This window comes from Tamandua tetradactyla, chromosome 4 (genome assembly GCF_023851605.1).
Source record: "Tamandua tetradactyla isolate mTamTet1 chromosome 4, mTamTet1.pri, whole genome shotgun sequence".
NCBI lineage: Eukaryota > Metazoa > Chordata > Mammalia > Pilosa > Myrmecophagidae > Tamandua > Tamandua tetradactyla.
In genome coordinates this window covers 196,494,507-196,517,858 of record NC_135330.1, presented here as the reverse complement: position 1 = coordinate 196,517,858, position 23,352 = coordinate 196,494,507, and the positions used below count along the sequence as shown (strand labels likewise).

At 42.0% G+C, this 23,352-nt stretch overlaps 1 pseudogene; it reads left to right on the top strand.

Moving 5' to 3' along the window:
- Positions 1-13,060, top strand: part of LOC143680609 (protein lin-9 homolog) — a 109,174-nt pseudogene extending 96,114 nt beyond the window's left edge.
- Positions 13,061-23,352: the final 10,292 nt, after the last annotated feature.

Genomic DNA, 23,352 nt, shown 5'->3' with positions numbered 1-23,352 from the left:
ACTCCGCACAGACAGGACATGACCACCATTACCTGAGAGAGTGCCGGGAAGAGGGGACCTGACAGTTCTCAGGAGGAGACTTGCACACAAATCCATGGGGTCCCAGGGAAACGCTGCCCTCACTCCACATCTCCCGAACCCAAGCCCACAACACACGTATGTCCTAGGGGTAGATATCCAGCCTGGGTCCACTGTATATTGGGTTGATATGCAATCACCCCAATGATTGTGGTGAAGATTCTGGAAGCGAGAGGAGTGAGAGAGGTAAGTTATATTCCTCCAAGAATGCCAATTCATCTAAACTTATTTCTGGCTTAGGGTCCTAAAAATTACAAACTCATTTTCTAAAGTAAAAGCCTTATGCAAATATAGCTGATGTAATTGCCCCTTTCATGAAGATCTCTAGTGACATTTTAATATACACAGCCAGGTTAGGCCATTTGTTTTCTTATTGCAAGCATGCAAAGAGGAGTGTTTTTCAGAAGGGCAAAATAATCAAAGAGGGGCAGCTCCCCAGGATTTGTTCTTTCTTTTACTGCAATTGTCTCCTTCCCTCCTGGGGCATAATGCTATGCAAGGCAGATAAAGTTCGCTCAACTCCAGGGATTGTGCTAATCATCCAATTTAGCAGCTAAGCAGAATGGACAGTGCCGGGTCCTAAAGAGAGGCAGCCTCTGGAGTTGCTGGCTCTGGGCTTAGTTCCACTTCACCTCCATACTAGTTGGGCACCCTTGGGCCAGCTGCTGTCACCTTTCCAAGCCTCAGCTTCCTCATCTATAAAATAGGGAATAAAAGATATACCCCACTGGACTGTTAAGATTAAATAAGAATCTCTTGTCTAGCAATACAATGGCTTACCTAAAGACCTGCTGTCCAAAATGTCTAGAAATGCTGGATGAAATAGAACATCTGTTCAAATGTAAAGTAAGGAAAATACCAGAGGCAAGTCCAGAGAGTGAAGCTGGAAGACAGAGAGGTAAACTGAGAAGCCGTAGAGTTTGCAAAAGGGGAAGGCAGAACTGAGAGATCCTTACCCAATGGTAGACCAGATGCATCTACCCAACGGAGGGAAAACAGAGAAAATGGGTGTTCCCTGCCTGGGGTCCTCCTCTGATGTCACCCAGGTCTCTGCTCATGTCACCTCCCCCACCCCATCTCTCTCCACTCCCACCCCCCACCTGTGCTGCCCCCCCACCCCTCGCTGCCTCACTTTACATTACTTCACCGTGGTTACCCCTGTTTCTCAGTCTCTTCTGAGGGGGGGGGCAGGACCTGCCACCCCACCCCACTAAATCTCCACAGCTGAAACAAAGTGGGCTCATGATAAATATCTGCTGATGAATCACCAAATCTTAGGTGACTAAGTGAAATCCAGTATTCAGGTCTAGTTACTAAATACTGCCCTACTACCCATTGCCCTGGGATAGGAATTTTAATATTTCGTAGCCAAATGCATGGGGGGCAGCAGGAGCATTCTGACCCGACCATGCAGGGCTGCCCAAGGGGGAGAATTAAACAAAACTCCAATTGTATCCAGAGAAATGAAAATTAACATCAAGCCCAGGTAATGCTCTGAGGGCCCTATAAAGCAGTGAAATCCCAATCCTCATTGCCCTCAGGAAATCCCCGAAGGCCTCCTCAGGACTTGCAGCGGTGGCTGCAGGTCAGGCAGGGCTGGGGTTTCTCCACAGTCACCAAAACCTGTGCTTTGTCTTCCTGGAGCGTTTCCATGCCATCTCTTCGTGATCCCCAAATCCGACTTTGAAATGAGTTCACGGGACTGCTTATTTCTCAGAGACCCTGATGACTATTATAGCATCTCCTGCACAAAACGAACATGACTGGAATTCCTTAAATCACAAAAATTTAATTTGAAGAATATGAGAGGGAGAAAGAAAAAAATAAGTCTTCATGAGGCTCCCGAGACTGAGCAACGCAAATGCAAATGACACTTGCCTTTCTGGAAAAGGAAATGAGCTCCACTGGGTTACAATTCAATTTCTTCATTTCACGCACCCTCACTTTCCCCCTCAGCAGTTACATATATTTTAAAGAACAAAAAAGAAAGCAATTTTCCCTTCTCTAAATCACAGATAAATGCCAGTGTGCTCTGGAATTAATTTCAAAGCATGAAGTGAATTTTGCCAATAGGTACTTTTGCATTTGCATCAGGTATTTCATTAGAATTCATTTTAAAAATTGGATGAAATAAAGCATTTTTGCTTTCTGAAGGGCAGAGAAGAGTTAGCACCGTTCTCTTGTGCCCTATCTAGAAGGTGTTTCTGCTAGATTTGTTTCAGGGCTGCCATTCTCGAGAAGATGCTGGCCGAGAGAGGAAAGCTAGGCTCCAGATCGTCTGGGGTAGGTGTTTCTGGTGATGGCAGAGCATAAAGAAGCCCTGCTAGAGAAGCATGCTGGGGGTTCAACAACTAAAATTCACTTGCTGTTTGGAGAGGTGACAGCTCTGTGTCTGCCTTGCCCTCACCTGCCCGTATCTCCACGGGGCACATGCCTTGGGTACAGAAATTCAAGGTGCCTTCCCCAACCGACACAGTTTTCTGGACACCCCTGCCAACACTATCACCTGCCTCCACCACCCAAAGTGCATGGTGGGCCCCGATGGAATTATTCAACTTCACAGCCCTATCACCAGACAGCACCTGGCACCAGGCAGGCAACCAGCAGATGGTTAGCGGAAGGGTTGAATTTGCAGGCCTCCAGGAGCTCTGGGCTCTGTCTGGATGTCTCCCTACTTCTCCTACCCTGGAAACATTTCTATTCTGGGTCTCAATTCCCTGCCAACATGCAGGAGTGATGAATTCATTCCCTCAGATAGTTCAACCAGTTAATTTGCCACTCTTTTCAGACGCCATAAGGTGTTAACTTGGTGCAAACCTCCCAGGCATAGGTCATAGGCACTGGTCAACGCAGGACATGTTTGGGATATGAAGGTTCCGTGCCCCTTACAACATGCCATGGATGTAATACTCCTGGGAAAACGTTGCAGAGAAGTCTCCTGGTGTATTAGTTAGGGTTCTCTAGAGAAACAGAATCAACAGGGAACACTTGCAAATATAAAATTTATGAAAGTGTCTCACGTGACCGTAGAAACGCAGAGTCCAAAATCCACAGGGCAGGCTCCGAAGCCGATGACTCCAATGGATGGCCTGGATGAACTCCACAAGAGAGGCTCACCAGCCAAAGCAGGAATGGAACCTGTCTCCTCTGAGTCCTCCTTAAAAGGCTTCCCATGATTGCATGTAGCATCACTAATTGCAGAAGACACTTCCCTTTGGCTGATTACAAATGGAATCAGCTGTGGATGTAGCTGACGTGATCATGACCTAATCCTATGAAATGTCCTCATTGCAACAGACAGGCCAGCGCTTGCCCAATCAGATGAACAGGTACCACAACTTGGCCAAGTTGACACCTGTCCCTAACCATGACAGTCCACCCCTTGTCAACTTGGCACCTATATATATATATCACCTTAGACCATACTTAATTTCCAAATGAAAACAAATAAGCACACATTTTTTCTTTTACCTGACAATACTCAACTGTCCTGCATATAACTGGAAACACATTAAATCTCTCCAGAATAGGGTGCAAATCCTTGGGCAACATTCATTCTTAAACTTGATATCTTACAACTTAAATAGTATAACACAAACAAAACACCATTACAGCCCTCGTTTCTGTAACTGATCACGTGGTCGAAGTTCATATTTATTACTACCTTCTTCCGCTACCCATTCCATGTTCCCTTTCCCCTCAGCAAGCACTTCAGCTGGCCGTGGTTCTTTGCCTGGTGGGGTGACCCAAACCTTCATTCCTGAAGTCTCAGAGCCATTAGTGGTCCTGCCTGGATTGTGTTGTTGCAGTTTTCCATTGATTTTGATCACAGGGCATGGTAGTACTAATAGACGCCCCAGGGGATCTCCTATATTCCAAGAAAACTCTTCTTTACCTCCATTATGTAGTTGCAGTCCTACTTCCTTCTGATAGTCAGGGTCAATTACCCCAGACAATAATGTAATCCCCTTCTTGGTGTGTTGATCCAGAGGCATAAGTAGCCCAAAGTGGCCAGGTGGCAATCTTAACTTCCAGTTCAGTGGTATCACTGTTGTTTCTCCTGGAGAAAGCACACCCCGTTTTGGAACTAAAACCTATAGACCAGCAGAACTCAGGGTAGCAGGGACAGGAAGCAAAAATTTTCCTAGTGGATCACTAGGAGTAATAGTGAGTGGCACCACAACCATTTCCACCCCTTGGTTCCTGGACCCATGGATCCTGGCTATGGGAGAAACAGCACCATACAGCGGACGCTGATTCAGAGCGTACACAGCTTCCTGGAGAACATTACCCCAGCCTTTCAAGTTTTTGCCACCTAGTTGGCACCGTAATTGAGTTTTCAAAAGACCATTCCACCGTTCTATCAATCCAGCTGCTTCTGGATGATGGGGAACATGGTAAGACCAGAGAATTCCATGAGCATGTGCCCATTCTCGCACTTCATTTGCTGTGAAGTGTGTTCCTTGATCCGAAGCAATGCTATGTGGAATACCATGACGATGGATAAGGCATTCTGTAAGCCCACGGATAGTAGTTTTGGCAGAAGCATTGCGTGCAGGGAAAGCAAACCCATATCCAGAGTATGTGTCTATTCCAGTTAGAACAAATCGCTGCCCCTTCCATGAAGGGAGTGGTCCAATGTAATCAACCTGCCACCATGTAGCTGGCTGGTCACCTCGGGGAATGGTGCCATATCGGGGGCTGAGTGTGGGTCTCTGCTGCTGGCAGATTGGGCACTCAGCAGTGGCTGTAGCCAGGTCAGCCTTGGTGAGTGGAAGTCCATGTTGCTGAGCCCATGCATAACCTCCATCCCTACCACCATGACCACTTTGTTCATGAGCCCATTGGGCAATAACAGGAGTTGCTGGGGAAAGAGGCTGACTGGTATCCATAGAACGGGTCATCTTATCCACTTGATTATTAAAATCTTCCTCTGCTGAAGTCACCTTCTGGTGTGCATTCATATGGGACACAAATATCTTCATGTTTTTAGCCCACTCAGAAAGGTCTATCCACATACTTCTTCCCCAGACCTCTTTGTCACCAATTTTCCAATTATGGTCTTTCCAAGTTCCTGATCATCCAGCCAAACCATTAGCAACAGCCCATGAGTCAGTATACAAACGCACCTCTGGCCAGTTTTCCTTCCAAGCAAAATGAACAACCAGGTGCACTGCTCGAAGTTCTGCCCACTGGGAGGATTTCCCCTCACCGCTGTCCTTCAAGGACACCCCAGAAAGGGGTTGTAATGCTGCAGCTGTCCACTTTCGGGTGGTACCTGCATATCGTGCTGAATCATCTGTAAACCAGGCCCGAGTTTTCTCTTCCTCAGTCAATTCACTGTAAGGAACTCCCCAAGAGGCCATAGCTCTGGTCTGGGAAAGAGAAGGTAATGTGGCAGCAGGAGTGGAAACCATGGGCATCTGTGCCACTTCTTCATGTAACTTACTTGTGCCTTCAGGACCTGCTCTGGCTCTATCTCGTATATACCATTTCCACTTTACAATAGAGTGCTGCTGTGCACGCCCAACTTTATGGCTTGGTGGGTCAGACAACACCCAACTCATGATAGGCAACTCAGGTCTCATGGTAACTTGGTGGCCCATGGTTAAGCGTTCAGTCTCTACTAAGGCCCAGTAGCAGGCCAAAAGCTGTTTCTCAAAAGGAGAGTAGTTATCTGCAGCAGATGGTAAGGCTTTGCTCCAAAATCCTAAAGGTCTGCATTGTGATTCTCCTATTGGGGCCTGCCAAAGGCTCCAGACAGCATCTCTATTTGCCACTGACACTTCCAGCACCATTGGATCTGCTGGATCATATGGCCCAAGTGGCAGAGCAGCTTGCACAGCAGCCTGGACCTGTCGCAGAGCCTCCTCTTGTTCAGGTACCCACTCAAAATTAGCAGCTTTTCTGGTCACTTGATAAATGGGCCGGAGTAGCACACCCAAATGAGGAATATGTTGTCACCAAAATCCAAAAAGACCAACTAGGCGTTGTGCCTCTTTTTTGGTTGTGGGAGGGGCCAGATGCAGCAATTTATCCTTCACCTTAGAAGGGATATCTCGACATGCCCCACACCACTGGACACCTAGAAATTTTACTGAGGTGGAAGGCCCCTGTATTTTTGTTGGATTTATCTCCCATCCTCTGACACGCAAATGCCTTACCAGTAAATCTAGAGTAGTTGCTACTTCTTGCTCACTAGGTCCAATCAACATGATATCATCAATATAATGGACCAGTGTGATGTCTTGTGGGAGGCAGAAATGATCAAGTTCTCTGCGAACAAGATTATGACATAGGGCTGGAAAGTTGATATACCCCTGAGGTAGGACAGTGAAAGTATATTGCTGACCTTGCCAGCTGAAAGCAAACTGTTTCTGGTGGTCCTTACTAATAGCTATTGAGAAAAAATCATTTGCCAGATCAATAGCTGCATACCAGGTACCAGGGGATGTATTGATTTTCTCAAGCAATGATACTACATCTGGAAGAGCAGCTGCAATTGGAGTTACCACCTGGTTGAGTTTACGATAATCCACTGTCATTCTCCAAGACCCATCTGTTTTCTGCACAGGCCAAATAGGAGAGTTGAATGGGGATGTGGTGGGAATCACCACCCCTGCGTCTTTCAAGTCCTTAAGAGTGGCAGTAATCTCTGCAATCCCTCCAGGAATACGGTACTGCTTTTGATTTACTATTTTGCTTGGTAGGGGCAGTTCTAGTGGCTTCCACTTGGCCTTTCCCACCATAATAGCCCTCACTGCACGAGTTAGAGAACCAACGTGGGGATTCTGCCAGTTGCTCAGCATGTCTATGCCAATTATACATTCCGGAACTGGGGAAATAACTACAGGATGGGTCCAGGGGCTCACTGGACCCACTGTGAGACGGACCTGAGCTAAAACTGCATTGATCACCTGGCCTCCATAAGCCCCCACTCTGACTGGTGGTCCAGAGTGACGTGTTGGGTCCCCTGGAATTAATGTCACTTCTGAACCAGTGTCTAATAATCCCCGAAATATCTGATCATTTCCTTTTCCCCAGTGCACAGTTACCCTGGTAAAAGGCCGTCGGTCTCCTTGGGGAAGACTTAGAGGAAGGTTAACAGTATAAATTTGTGACAGTGTAACAGGTTTCTCCCCCATAGGGACCTGGCCTCCCCTTCATTCAAGGGGCTCAGGGTCTGTAAACTGTTTCAAGTCTGGAGATTGATTAAGGGGCCGTGACTCTGTGTTTTTGTAATTCAGGTTAGACTTCTGTTCCCTTGACCTAGAACTCTTTTGTTTATACAGCTCCAACAAGAATTTAGTAGACTGCCCTTCTATTGTATTTCTAGGCACCCCATGATTTACTAGCCAATGCCACAAATCTCTGCGTGTCATATAATTTTGATGCCTCCTTTGAGTTTGTTGTCTATTATAATACCCACGTCTACCCTGTCTTTGGTGATTAAGTGCTGCCACCTGGCTTCTGCCAACTCAGGATCCTGTCATCCCCATTGTGTTTAAGGATTCCAGCTCAGTGACAGCAGTTCCTACAGTAATATCTGACCTACAGAGAAGTGCAACCACAGAGCTCTTGAGGGATGATGGTGCTAGTCTCACAAACTTATTTCTCACTGTTCTGGTAAAAGGTGCATCTTCTGGACATTCCTGGGGTGTAAGAGCAGGCTTTGCATGATAAATCCACTCTAACATCCCAATCTCTCTAAGCCTCTGGATCCCCTCATCTACATTATACCAGGGCAGTTCTGGCATTTCAACCTCAGGTAATGTTGGCCACCTTTTGATCCATGTTTCAACCAACCACCCAAACAAGCTTTTAACACCTTTTCTAACTGCTCTAGCTATAACATTGAATGCAGAATCTCTGCTTAGTGGGCCCATATCAATAAATTCAGCCTGATCCAGCCTTATATTCCTCCCACCATTATCCCACACTCTTAAAATCCATTGCCACACATATTCCCCTGATTTCTGTCTATATAAATTGGAAAACTCACACAGTTCTTTTGGAGTATAACGTACCTCCTCATGTGTAATACTTTGTACCTCACCTTTAGGGTCCTGTTGGGACTTTAGTCTAGTTATAGGTCTAGAAGAAATGAGGGGTGGTGGGGGTGGGTCATGAAAAGAATTAGAAATATCTTCCAAGCCATTTGCTTCAGGGCTTTCATTTGCAGTTTCATCTGGTGAAACAGGATTAATCACTCTAGGGCTAATCCCTTCAGGAGGAGGTTGGGTGGCCAATTCCTCAAGGCAGGCTGGAGGTGGGGCGGCTATGTCCTCAGGGCAGACTATTACAGGGTTATCTAAAGAAGGCTCAGCATGGTCTAGGGTTTCAACCTCACCCCCAACATCATTATCAATCCATATGTCACCATCCCATTTTTCAGGGTCCCACTCCTTTCCAATCAATGCCCTCACTTTAACGGCAGACACCATGCAAGACTGAGATTTCAGTTTACGTTGTAAAGTTGCTACTCTAACAATAAGATTCTGAGTCTGATTTTCAGAGATCTCAAGTCTACAGCTACAGGAAATAAAATTTTCCTTCAGGATACTCATAGAAACCTCTACATCTTTCAGACGGCACTTAAGCTTCTTGTTTGAAGCCTTAAGCCCATCCCTTTCACCCTTTAATGTAGACAGTGTATCTAACAACAACCAACCAACATCTCTATAACTCTTATTTCTACAAAACTCTGTAAAGGTGTCAAAAACATTATCCCCCAGAGTCTGGCTTCGTACAAGCGAAGCATTAGGAGAATCGAATGATGATATTTTGACTATCTCCTTTGCCAACTCAGTCCATGGATTGGGAGTGTCATTCTGATTATGGAAATCAGAGTCCTTAGTGTCTCTGAGCCCAGTCAGAGTAGAAAACCATTCATAAAAACCCATTTTTAAGATTCTGTTCCTTAAGAACCACTCCTGGTACCAAGATGTATTAGTTAGGGTTCTCTAGAGAAACAGAATCAACAGGGAACACTTGCAAATATAAAATTTATGAAAGTGTCTCACGTGACCGTAGAAACGCAGAGTCCAAAATCCACAGGGCAGGCTGTGAAGCCGACGACTCCAATGGATGACCTGGATGAACTCCACAGGAGAGGCTCACCAGCCAAAGCAGGAATGCAACCTGTCTCCTCTGAGTCCTCCTTAAAAGGCTTCCCATGATTGGATTTAGCATCACTAATTGCAGAAGACACTCCCCTTTGGCTGATTATAAATGGAATCAGCTGCGGATGTAGCTAACGTGATCATGACCTAATCCTATGAAATGTCCTCATTGCAACAGACAGGCCAGCGCTTGCCCAATCAGATGAACAGGTACCACAACTTGGCCAAGTTGACACCTGTCCCTAACCATGACACCTGGGTAGAGGAGAACCTTCTCGGTGCAAATGCAGATGGAGAACAAATGCATACTGTCCTCGGAGGTCCCAACAGTAACAGCTGTGCATACCCACAGGAGTGCTTTGGGGGTGCACAGTGTGGGAAAAACCCATGGCAGGGGGCAGGGGAATCCTCTACTCTCAGCCTGTGGGCAGCCGCCTGTCTGGTAGGGAAATAGCTCCCTAAATAAAGGGAAATCCTCCCGTTTCCTCCTTTTCTGTCCCACTGATTTTCCATTCCTACCTTCTTCTGTCCTTTACAAAACAGACATCTTTAACCACAGCACAATGCTTTCTGGATTCAGGCTTCAGAGTAGCTGGCAGAGGGAGGCAACTCACCTTAATTTTGTAAAAATTTTAGAAAATGCCCTAGACACACTTCTAATATAGAGGATGCTGGATGGACAAGGGTAGGACGCTGTCTGTTTTCATGTGTTCATCTGTGTGTGAGAGACACTAAATGTTCAGAAGCTGTCTTAGCAAAGGGGATCGAGAATTCAAAGGAATCAGGACTCATCTGTCCATACCCTGGATAAAGGGAGGATGTGCCACAAGGTTTTCACAATCACATGGACAGATGAGTGAAAAAATAGGGACAAATAAATAAATAAATAATGGGGGGGTAGGATAAGGGGTAAAAACAAACTGGATAGGGCGGGCAATGGTGGCGCAGTGGAAGAGTTCTCACCTGCCATGCCGGAGACCCAGGTTCAATTCCAGGGGGCTGTCCATGCCAAAACAACAAAAACAAACAGAACAACAAATTGGGTGTATTGCAATACTAGTGGTCAAAGAAAGAGAAGGGTAAGGGATATGGAATGTATGGGGTTTTCTTTTTACTTTATATTTCTTTTTCTGGAGCAACGAAATATTTTAAAAATGAACATAGTGATGATATACAACGATTGGATGATATTGTGAGCCACTGATTGAATACTTTGGATGGGCCGTATGTGCGTGAAGATATCGCAATAAATATATCAAAAAAAAAAAAAGAGACCAGTACATGTAGCAAATTATGTTTGTGCTGCAACTAAAGGGCAGGACTGACAAGGTCAATAAATTACATACTGAGGGCAAAAGAACACACAGAAATTAAATTTCATGCTCCCTAGGAGGCTGAGAAGCAGAGCTTTTTGATGATGTGCAGATGGAACAGCGTGGCTTTCTCACACCTTTTTAACTAACCAGCATTGACACACATTCGCTCTGAGGAAGCAACATTTTCCTCTGGCTCCTTTGGTGGTGACGAAGTAGAGATCAATGAAAGTTGACCCAATCCACTAATGAGAATAGGCTATCATCTCATTTTCCTGGTAATAAGTAATGAGAGTTAGCACATTTTTCCTTTGTTTTTTAATGGCAACATAGATTTGAACTATGTTTGCCATTCTAAGTGATGCAAATTCAACAGTGAAGAGGGAGCATGACCCAAGAAGGAAGAGAAGAGGAGATGCATTTTATCAAGATATTATTTTATCTTCTTTTTCCCACCAAAATAAAAAGCCCTGCACCAGAAGTCAATTCAGAGATTGCTGGAGAACTCACTTTTAGAAACCCTATGCATTATTAAAGACGCAAAAACAACAGAGATGGTGTTATATATGAGATGTCTTATGTCTCTTATCAGGGACGAACGTATTAGCAAATATAAAGGTACTTGTACAGTTGTTTTTAAGATGATTTATTAGTTAGCATAGGAAAGACCATATGCCTTTTGAGGAAAAATATGAGCTACAAATATTCAACTTCAGTGACTGGTAAAAAACATTTTCAATGGGAAAAATTAAAATTTTAATGTTGAAAAAATTAAAATTTTAATGTTGAAAAAATTACAAAACTGAAAATAGTAAAATGCATAGAACCCACAGCTGATTTTTAAAATCTTTTTTATCCTACTTTCCCTCCATTTGCAACATTTTAAGGCATTTCACCTACTCATATGGTCTTGTTTCAAAGCTATTTTTAAAACCCTATTAAGACGGAAAAAGTGGCACAGCTCGTTCAAGCTGGTGGAACTCAACCAGTTGCCTGATGAGAGTTCTTCAGCAAAAGCCCATTTCAGTTTAAAGGTTGCAGGCAACTCTGAAGACATTTCTTTGGATTAAGGAAAACAGAAACACCACACTAATTTCAATTTAATATACCAACGGTTTCACATATTGAAGCAAAAAATATTTAGAATTAGGTTCTAAATTAAAGAGGGAAGCTTCTCTAACACATGGAATGAAAAGTATAATTCTTTATAGAAAACGCATGTTTCGGAAGGCAGAAATTCAGAACAAAGTTGACTCTTTTCTGATGAAGATGACGGACAAATAAACACAAGGTCATATAAAAGAAGCCAAAGGGTTGCGGTGGTTCCACAGAAATTCACAGCAACCACATCAACACCAGATGAGACGCATCTCAGAAGATTGGGTTTCAATTACCTAACCTGCTCACGCTTCCCAAGGTTAAATGGTGCATATGTGAGTGGTTCTATTCAAATAGAGATAAACCACTTTTTGCAGGCGATAATGACTTTTATGTACGTCTAAAGGAATCTTTTCTGAATCTGAAGACAAGAAAATTTACAAGAGTAGAATGGGGAAAAATCAGACGATTTAGGGGAAAACCACAGAGATGCCCTGCATTTTTTGAGGAAGAGAGATCAAAATTAAAACAGAAATGGCAGAAAATAAGGCTCTTATGACAGAAGAAAGTTGCAATGTTTTACAATTCAAAGATCTCCTGCGTGTAATGCCTTGAGCCCTGGCTCTGGAGCCACGGTGACAGCGCGATTGCGTGGTCTGTTCACTGGACACATCGATGCTGTGGACACTCCTAAGGCTACTTGTAGAGTAACTGTTGATAGGCCAGGCTTGGGGCCCTGTCACCCCTGGCTGAGAAGTCCTTAGTAGTGGGCCCCGTGAGATGATGCCAGCTGCTGCCTTTGGATGAAAAACCCGGTCTTTCATGGCCCCGCCACGGGTACACCCTACGCGTCCGGTAGAGTCACCTGATATGGACAATCATCCTTTAGAAGAACAGTCACCTTGGAGAAGAAAAATCTCTGGTTCTGACACTGAGATGTTAAGTGGTTTTCCAATAGAATTCCTTATCAAAGTGACCAAATATCAAAAATACTCATGATTAGAAAGGAAAATATCAAGAAATTAAGGGAAAGGAACACCAAAGCAGAAAAATTGAAATCGTCCATGACCACTGGCCTTGAACGTCAGTGGATACGCAACCTTTGCTCTGAACAAGGATGGACCTAAACGGCGTTTTGCACGAAGGTCAACGGAACCACCATGAGCTGTTCCAGAGCAGGGTCTCCACCTGCAGATCAGCCAACAGGTAGGAGAAGCCCACAGAATTGCCCAGCATGCAAACTCTTCAACAGGACAGCCCTGTGCTGAAGTGGAAAATCTTACAGACTTAATCTCCAGACTTACAGCTATTTAGTTACAAATTAAGTGCCTAGCAGAAGGAGGAGACCAGAATTCCTTTGAATTCAAGCCACTTACAGATTCATTAAATGACATCAAGAGTATAACAGACACTTCAAATATCAGACAGCTGCTGCAACAGAGAACATGAGGAAAAATGGCATTTGTGTGGGTATCGGTGGTAATGTGGAAATTCCTCCCAAAAAACTACAGCTCCAGTTGATCGAATGGATCAACAGCTCAGTCTTCAAAACATGACGCCATGAGGCATGGAAGTCCTGGCTTTAAGGAAGCCCCTGGAATCTGGATGGGGAATATGGACTTGCAAGTATAAAGGATATATACTTGCGATGACATGGTTCTATAGATCATTCTATAATTCTAAATATTTTAATTTATCATAATTTATAAAAACCCTTTATTGTTTGTTGAAAGAAAATGAAGGAACAGGAAAGAAATATTACTGCAAAATCCTAAATTTCAGCAAATGGATTTGGCATGTCTTTTCCTGTCAATGAAGTGCAAAAAGTGCTATTGCTATGAGATTTATTTCATAAAAAAAGACATAACACAGTATTTTCATATTTTTGCTTATTTGCACAACTTTTAAACCAGATTACTGGTTAAAATTAAACAGTACACAATACAATTTTCATAAGGAAAATAAATATAATAACCAGAGCTAAGAAATGCAGAAGAAAGGTTTGTTTTCGCTTTTGCTTTGTTTTATTTTTTAAGGAAACCCTACTTAGAATGTTAATCTTGTGAAAAAATGTGTATGTGGAATTTTCTTTGTTTTAAAATAGAATACTGTAAAGTTAAAGTATAATAAATTGTTTTCAGATTTGGAGTTTAAGAAATAGCTGTAGAAGAAGTTTTAATATTTTAGATGTTTTCAAAAATGACGCTTTTTACATGTTAATATATAATAAAACTCATGATTATTTTCCATTTGAAATTTCTGTATAGTTTCAAAATGTTTCCATATTCTTTGTTGTTATTGTGCAACTGCAAAGTTTTAGTGCTGAGTTTATATTTAGCTAAACTGCTATGTTAATTAAGAAATGCAAAAATCTTTTATTCTTAATGATATTTGTAATTTCAAATAAATTGATCTATGAAAACTAAAAAAAAAAATGGATACAATGACTAGCAAACACCCTGATACTGTGTCAAACATTAGGGACACCTAAATCAATAAGCCAAGTCCTTGATCTTGAGGCTAGCTCTTGTGAAGCTTATGTATGTAGCAGAGAAGCTTAGCCTGCCTATACATATGCCTAAGAGTTACTTCCAGGGGGGACCTCTGTTGTTGCTTAGATGTGGCCTCTCTCTCTCTAAGCCCAACTCTGCAAGTGAAATCATTGTCCTCCCTCCTGCATGGGACACAACATCCAGGGGTGAAGATCTCCCCGGCAATGTGAGAGATGAGTCCTAGGGATGAGCCTGGCCCTAGTACCATGGGATCAACAATGCCATCCTGACCAAAAGGGGGGAAAGAAGTATAAGAAATAAGGTATCAGTTATTGAGAGAGTTCAAATAGGGTTGAGAGGCTACTCTCGACACTCTTATGCAAGCTTCAGTTAGACACTGCTACCTATCATAACTTGCCAAACCCAACCAAAACCATTCCTGTCAACCCTAAAGAGCACCTAGAATGTTACATGAGATTCTACAAAGGTTCCATGCACTAGGGTAACTTTCCAGAAACCTACAACCTCCAGATGGGTCCCTGAACTAGATAAGTCCTGAACCCCAGAGGGGCCAGCCCTTCCAGAACATCAACTAGCTCCATCCCCCTTTTGGGTGGGATGTCAAAACACATATTTTTGACAGCCCCTTCCAACATGGAAAAGTTAGAAAGGGCATAGCCCAAATACCCCCAAAGAGTGGGAGAAAGATCAAAGGTGATGGTGGAGTTATACAGAGAAGGTAAGGTTTAACAAACAGGTATGATTGCTGAATCATTATATTGATATTTATTTTAGCCTCCAGTATCTTAGAGCAGCTAGAAGTAAAAACCTAAAATTGTGGCATTGTAACCATACCAAACTCTGAAATCTGTTCTACAACTAATTGCTGTGATGTGCTTTGAAATTTATTGTTTTTTGTATATATGTTATTTTTCATTCACAAAATAAGTTGATTATGATGATAAATGCACAGCTATATGATGATCATGTGAAAAAAAATATTTTTAATTCCTTAAAAAAAAAGAAAAAATATCAACTCAAAGTGGATCAAAGACCTAAATATAAGAGCTAGTGCCATAAAACTCCTAGAAGAAAATGTAGGGTAACATCTCCAAGACGTTAGTAATAGGAGTTAGCTTCTTAGTCCTTATACCCAAAGAACAAACAGTGAAAGGAAAAGTAGATAAATAGGAACTCCTCAAAATTAAATACTTCTATCCCTCAAAGGACAGTCAAAAATTTGAAGAGGCAGCTAACTCAATTGGATAAAATATTTGGAAACTATATATCTGATAATGGTTTGATATCCAGTATACATAAAGAAATTATACAATTCGACAACAAAAGAACAAACAACCCAATCATAAAATGGGCAAAAGAAAAGGATAGAAGTGATGATAGTTCATTAGGGGGTTTATAAGTAATATTGCTGTATTGAAGGTGAATATGATTGAAAGGGGTTGTACAGAGCCATATAGCTCACTTATTAACACTACAAATATAAATTAAAAAAAAGACTAGCAAACAATCCATAGAAATAACAAAACAGATACAAAAGCTAACAAAGTTAAAGGTGAGAAAGGGAATGTAACTGACCCAGAGATAATGAAGAATTTACAAATGGATATTCTGCAGCTAAATAATCCAAGCCATGGACAAGATTAGAGGCTCAAAGAAAGAAAACAAATAAAAACAGTGATTTGGGATACCAGGGCGCTGACCTGAGACAGAAGCTGCAGAGTCATGAGTAACGTCTTCTGGTGCTTGACATTTTATAAAACAAACTTTGTGTATTATGTCATCCAATATTTTTTTTGTAAAAAAACAACAACCAAAAACCCCTGGAGGTGGTTTTTACTGTCATCATTCCATTCTACAGGTAGGGAAACTCAGGAGCAAAGAGAGAAAGAAATTCCCCCAAGGACACGCACGTGGTAAGTGGCAGAGACAGGACTGGAATCAAAGCCCAGGTTCTCTGCTCTTCCTGCTGTACCAGGTCTTAACCAGACTTGCTTCACTGCCGTTTGGAGAAACCTCATGAATCTCAGTCACAAGGATGTATTTCTTAAGAGTAAAGTATGTTCGTAGTCTAAAAATTAAGCAGATTACTTGAATCTGAAAGAGGAGACAAGCTGTTCTGTCCAGGGAGAAATGACCCAATACCATCTGCGGGGACAGGCTCCTTCAAATGGGCAGCGGCTCCAGAAGCTCGAATCAAGCCAGAGGCCAGGGGCAGGGAGGAGACAGCCAGGGCTCGAGGCCGAAGGAAATTCTTCCAGAGTCAGACTAAAGGTTTGACCTTAAGTGTCGGCATCAAAGCCCTCGTGGGATGGTGGAGGGCGTCAGAAATTAATGCACATTTACTGCGATGATCATAAGCCTCTTGAATTGTTTTATATGTGTCCCCACCCTCTGCTCTGGAATCATAAAACAGCAGCTTCTGATCGCGTTGGGGCTTCTGAGCAAAGACGTCTGTTGTCAGTGGTCTTCAGAAGACACTCAGCAAAGGAGAGATGAATATTCTATCTCCACTGTAGCTGCCAGCAGGAAGTAGGAGGCTAGAAAGAAGAGAGCCTTCAAAGACCGGGAAAACGGTAACAAAGCAAGCACCCTGATGTGCAAGCACTGGTGGAGCTGGGTGACAGGAAGCCCAGCCGCCTACTCTTCCTGTCTGAGTTATCCAACTGCATTTCCTTGGGGGAGTAGGAAGCAAGATTCCAGGATCCTTCTTAATTTAGCTTTCCAGGGTTCTCTGGATTCCACTCGTCCAGTTTCTCCTGGCCCTCTCAGATGGATGTCCGACGCATCTTCAGTAAAATAGCTAAATCATTCCCCTAGGCAAGTTCCCAGCACAGAAGATTTATCATGAAACAGTCAGGGAAACCGTCTCCGTTCCTCCCACTGAAGGGTTAATCCTGCTGGTGGATTTAATTTCTTCATATTCATTTCTTATTTCAGCCATATTTTTAGAAATTATAGGAAAATAATACCAAAGGAAATATATAGGTTAATCATCTTTGTTTCAACTAACATTTTCTATAACATAATAATCCTTTACAATTGATTCAAGTAGAAAGTCTCGAATAACTATGAAGGGATTTGAGAAATGTAGTAAAGTACACAACCTAAAGTTTCCATCCCGTGCTCTAGTTCTGTTGTGTTTTCAAGGACCGATCATTCCCCTTGAAGTATAACAAAGTATAGAAGAAAATTCAGATAGTTGTATACAACTAGGATAATTTTAATAAAAAAGAAAGTTATTGACCAATATGACTTATTAATATAATATGCACAAAGTTCCAAATAAATAAGAGTATATGAAAAGAATAACCTGCTTGGTTAAGAAGACTTTATCCAAGAGCAGAAGGATGGATTAATATCAGGAAAGCTAATGAAATTAGACATTTTGATAGATCAAATAAGAAGAAAAAAGGAAGACATCTCAATAGATGTTGGAAAGGTATTAAATGTAACTGTTACCATTACTGATTTAAATGTCATCTCTGAAGTGTGTTAATTATCTATTGTTGCATAACAAAACCCCCCAAACTTAGCAGTTTAAAACAACAATAAGCATTTATTATCTCACAAAGTTCTTGTGGGGCCAGGAATTTGGGAGTGACCCCCTGGGTGATGCTGACTCAGAGACCTTCATGAGGTCACAATGAAGACAGCAGCTGAGGCGGCTCTCGGCAGGAGGCTGCTTGGGCATCCTCACGGCATGGCAACTCGCTTCCCCCAGAGTGAGCCAAGAAAAAGAACCAGCAGAAGCTACAGGGCCTTTATGAACCAGCCCCACAAGTCACAACACTTCAGTTCTGCAATGTCCCTTTTGGTTGCACAGGTCGCTCTAATTCGAAATGAGAGGGGGTCACACGGAGGCCAGACGAGCAGGAGACCAGGACCGTTAGGGGCATCCTCGAGGCTGGATATACCAGAAAGCCTCTTAGCAGATAATACAAATAACATCTTAAACCAGTAGTCAGCACCGTGCTTAAATGGAGATACCAAAGGCAGGTTCATTAAAATAGAAAACAAAACCAAGATGTGTGCTTGAAATTGTAATAGTATGTTCTAGAAGTTTTATCCAGTGCAAGATAAGGCAGAATTAGGTAAATTTATTGAAAAAGAAAACTTTCAATTATTTGCAAATCATATGGTTGTGTAAGTAAGGAACTTACTTATGGCAACAATAAAAGAATAGAAAATGTGATTTACTGTAGCAACAAAAACCTACCAGGAGCCAGAAATCTCCTAAGAAGAAGAAAACTACATTTCTACTGAGAGGTATGAGCAGCTCAGAACTTCATAGGAACATCATGTTCTTAGGCAGGTGTAACAATGAAAATACATTAATTACTTCCAAAATAATTTATAAGTTTCTTGTGGTTTCAATGAACATCCCAAAGAGTTTTTAAAAATTGATGATAAAGGCTTTTAAAAGTAATTATAGACTAACAAATAAGTAAAACACCTAAGTACGCTTCAAAAAAGAAGAGAAAGACTAGGAAAGTTATCTTGCCAGATACTAAAATACAGTTTAGAAATAAAGTTTCCAAGTTTAGCACTGATGTGAAATGATGAGAGAGATCAATGGCACAAAACAGCCCAGGAATAGCTCAGCATATATGAAGTTACAATAAGAATTTATATCGCTAAAACAGCTTACTATAAAAGTTCAAAATGAAAACAAAAATTGTAGAAGAAAATAAAACATATTTTAAAAGTGATAGTGGACAACGAGCAGTCTCACCACCCTACCCCCTCTCTACGTGGGACATGACTCCCAGGGGTATGGACCTTCCTGGCAATGTGGGACAGAGATCTTGGAATGAACGGAGACTTAGCATCAAGGGATTGAGAAAAACCCTAGAATGAGCTGAGATTTAGCATCAAGGGATTGAGAAAACCTTCTCAACCAAAAGGGGGAAGAGGGAAATGAGACAAAGTGTCAATGGCTGAGAGATTCCAAACAGAGTCGAGAGGTTGTCCTGGAGGTTATTCTTACGCATCAAGTAGATATCATCTTGTTATTCAAGATGTAATGGAGAGGCTGGAGGGAACTGCCTGAAAATGTAGAGCTGTGTTCCAGTAGCCATGTTTCTTGAGGAGGATTGAATAATGATACAGCTGTCACAATGTGACTGTGTGATTGTGAAAACCTTGTGTCTGATGCCCCTTTTATCTACCTTTTCAACAAAGGAGTAGAACATATGGAATAAAAATAAATAATAAGGGGAACAAATGCTAAAATAAATTTAATTTAAATGCTAGTGATCAATGAAAGCAAGGGATAAGGGGTATGGTAGGTATAATCTTTTTTTTTTCTTTCCTGTGTTCGTTTTATTTCTTCTTCTATTGTCTTTTTATTTCTTTTTCTGAATTAATGCAAATGTTTTAAGAAATGATGAATATGCAACTAAGTGATGATATTGTGAATTACTGATTATGTATGTTGTTTTATTTTGTTTCTTTATTTTTTAATTAATAAATAAATTTTTAAAAAGGAAAAAGAAGTGATAGTGGGTCAATTGGTTAGAAGTGTGAAAATTAAACTGAAATAGGGACTGCTATGTGTAGGGAATGCTGTGTACTGCGAATGGAATGAAATGTCTCCATTCTGGGGTTTGACAAGACTCAGTTTCAAAAGGCACAGTGTCTGCACTTTCACGGCTTCCCAGACTCTCACCTGTTCTCCATAACGTATAGAAGGGGAAGATTCCTGATGTCAGGTCTTCTTTGCTGTTTCCAAAGCTTCTCTCTGTCGGTTAATTTAATTTTTAATCAAGTTTTCAGGGAAACCCACTTTCCTCAGGACTGGACCTGATCCTAGAAATGGGGTAATTTCTTTCAATCTTATCAGTTTCACCTATAAAGATTTAGCCGCCTAGTTCAGCCTTTCTTTGGACACACAGTTTTAATTTTCTCTCCCACAAGTTACAGATTTTCCTTGATTTGTCTCTGTCTTACCCTACCCAAGTGGTTTAACAAATGAGAAGTGCGGAGGTGGGAATGTACTAAATTTCATGATTTCATAGCTCATTTTGCTTAAATTAATATTTTGAGACATCTACTGCCAAAAGACTCAGAATGTGTGCATGTGTTTAAAAAGACTGCCCAACTATAAGAAAATGGGACTTGTTCGTAGTTTTGAAAGTAAAACTCACTGTAATGAAAGAATTACTGCCTGGGGCAGTAAATTGGTTTCCTTCTTCGAAATTAATTACTCTCGCCCCATGTCGGAGCAGAAGATTGGAGTAGGACTGAAAACAAACACCTTCTTCTCGTGAAACAAGAACAGGAGCACTCAGGCACATGTTGATGGATTGATCTGATTTTAATGGCTTATTCCAGTTTGGGGGAAGTTCACTTCAGGCAGGCAGGTGCCTGAATCCCACCCCACCGGGAACCCAAATCCTGGGCCGTGGTCACTCTCCTGGTCTCTTCTCTTTCTCCATTTTACATCCCAATCACCTAAGATGCTTCTCAAAAATATAAAGCCCCAGGCCCCCAGTATGTATCTCAGATGTCTCCCCAGTGACTATACATGCCACCAAGGTTGAAAACCCTGTGCTCTGAGTAGTGCTCTAATCCAGCTCTCCCTAGAGGCCCTTTCTCCAATTCAATATGCCACCAAGATTTCTGAATTCAATAATAATGGATTTGGGAAGTATTTTCTTTCTTTTACAGGTGTTGTTGGAATATACCTCTTCTGTATTCTTTTCTAGTGCACATGTGCTCACATTCATGAAATCGCTGCAGTTCTTGATAAGTAGATTATTCTCACCAGCATCCACACTTATTATAAAACCCCCAAATGCTAAACTTATGGATAACTTATTATGTGTCAGTTGCTGTGTAGGCACTTACCTATCAACTCATTTAAAACTGACAACGTCATATGGTTTAGATAACATTGCTCTCCCAACTTTCAAATGTGGAACTGGTGCCACAGAGAAGTTAAATGACTTACTCAAGGTCATACAGCAGAACCGTATTTGGACCTAGGTTTGCTGGCTTTTATCTGCTATATTATTCTGCCTCTCCTGCTCTATATTTTAGGTCTTTTTTGGAAACTTTTTCAAAGTACAAAATGCAGCAAAATAAATAGCTTCACTGATGAAGGTAGTTAGAATCCAGGGTCTTTTGTGCATATACATGATAAACAAGTTCTAACACACTTTTCCTTTTCCCCAAAGGAAGGTGTGCGGTTTGAAACTGTTATGGACCCCGGAAAAGCATGTCCTTTCAGTCCTATACAATCTTGTCCGGCAGACCTATTGCTTAGGGTGGGGCCTTTTGATTAGATAGTTTCCATAGAGACGTGGCACACCCAAGTGTGGGTATAACCTTTTGATTAGATGAAGATGTGACCCTGCCCTTTCAAGGTGGGTCTTAATCAGTTTACCAGAGTCCTTAAAGGAGCTGACACAGAGAACGGAGAGTTCAGATGCTTGGAGAGCTGACTCGAGCGCAGATGTCTGGAGATGCAGAGGAAGAGTCTGGAAGGACCCACAGGACCTGCAAGTGCCATTTGAAACTAGAAGCTGGAGAGGAGCCAGCGACAATGCCATGTGCCTTCCCATGAGATGCTAAGCAAGCCAGGACAGAGTTTCGCCCTGGAGAAGCTACGTGAAGGCCCACAGTTGCTTAGAGAGCAAACCACTGGAATCAGAACCTGGAAGCAATGAACCAGGAGCACGGATCTCAGGCGCCAGCCACATGCGCTCCTAGCTGACAGAGAAAGCACAGATGCCATTCAGTTTTTCTTCAGAGTCAAGGTATCTTTCTCTGGATGCCTTAGTTTGGACATTCTTAAGGCCTTAAAACTGTAAACTTGCAACTTAATAATTTCCCTTTATAAAAGCCGACCCATTTCTGGCATTACGCATTCTGGCAGCATCAGCAATCTAAAACAGAAGGCGTACCTGTTAAGATGGAAATTGCTCAGGTGGAGAAAGAACCCAATTGTGAATCACTTGGGCTTTAGGCAAAGGTTATAAGGTTCACACAACTTCTGATGGTCCTGTACTCCACCAAAGATAGCTTTGAAGGGCACAGTTTACACAACATACAATTTTATATGTTATTGCTTCATTGTTTTCAACCATTAATATTTTTAAAATAGCAAATTATTATGATTATGTTTTATAGTCCCTTCCTCACATGTGTAGGAAAACAGAGACTAAAAAACAAATAGACATAGAAACTGCATTGGCTTATTCACTCAATAAAAATTTATGCAGCCTTGAGTCCAGAGTGGTGATTATTATTTCTGGATTTTGAGGGACTGTTTTATATATATAACCTGATATTTAGAGATAAGAATGAAGCCAAACAGGTTGGGGTTAAAGTAATTCAGAACATAGGGGTAAGGAAGACAGTGTCTATATTTTAGAACCACACTCTTTGAGACCAATGGAAGAAAGGTTTATTTGACCTGGAACTGAAATTTTCTGTAGTGCATAATCTAAGTCAACCTATCTGTATAGTTCATTTGAACAACTGAAACACGCAGAGCACAGAATGAGGAAGCGGTCCTTTAACCTTGTATAGGTTATTGTAATACCTAGAAACATCCTAGAGTATATTAAGCAGATAATCAAAAAGTATTGGCAAAGTCCCCTGAGGGAGGGGAGAAAGACTATGGAACTATTAAACTTTACCATCAGGGAATCCCCTGATACGGTGTCAAATTTTAGGGACACAAATCAATAGGCCATGCCCTTGATCATGAGGCTTACTCTTGTGATGCTTATGTAGATAGCAGAGAAGCTTAGACTACCTACAGGCATGCCTAAGAGTTACTTCTGGAGGACCTCTGTTGTTGCTCAGATGTGGCCTTGGTCTCTCTAAGCCCAACTTACAGAGTTGGGAAATCATGTGAAATCATTGCCCTCCACCCTACATGGGACATGATATCCAGGGGTGAAAGTCTCCTAGTGACATGGGAGAGGACTCCCAGGAATAAATCCAGACTTGAAATCGTGAGATCAACAATTCCATCCTGACCAAGTGTAATTAATAAAGTATCAGTGACAGAGAGAGTTCAAATAGAGTCGAGAGGTTACTCTGGAGGTTGCTCTTATGCAAACTTCAGGCTGACCTTGCTACTTAGCATAACTTGCCAAACCCGAATCAGGATCATTCCAGCCAATCCTAAAGAACAGCTAGGACAATTTTTAAGTTCCACAAGGGTTTCAGGCACTAGAGTAACTTTCCAGAAACCTACAACCTCCAGATGGGTCC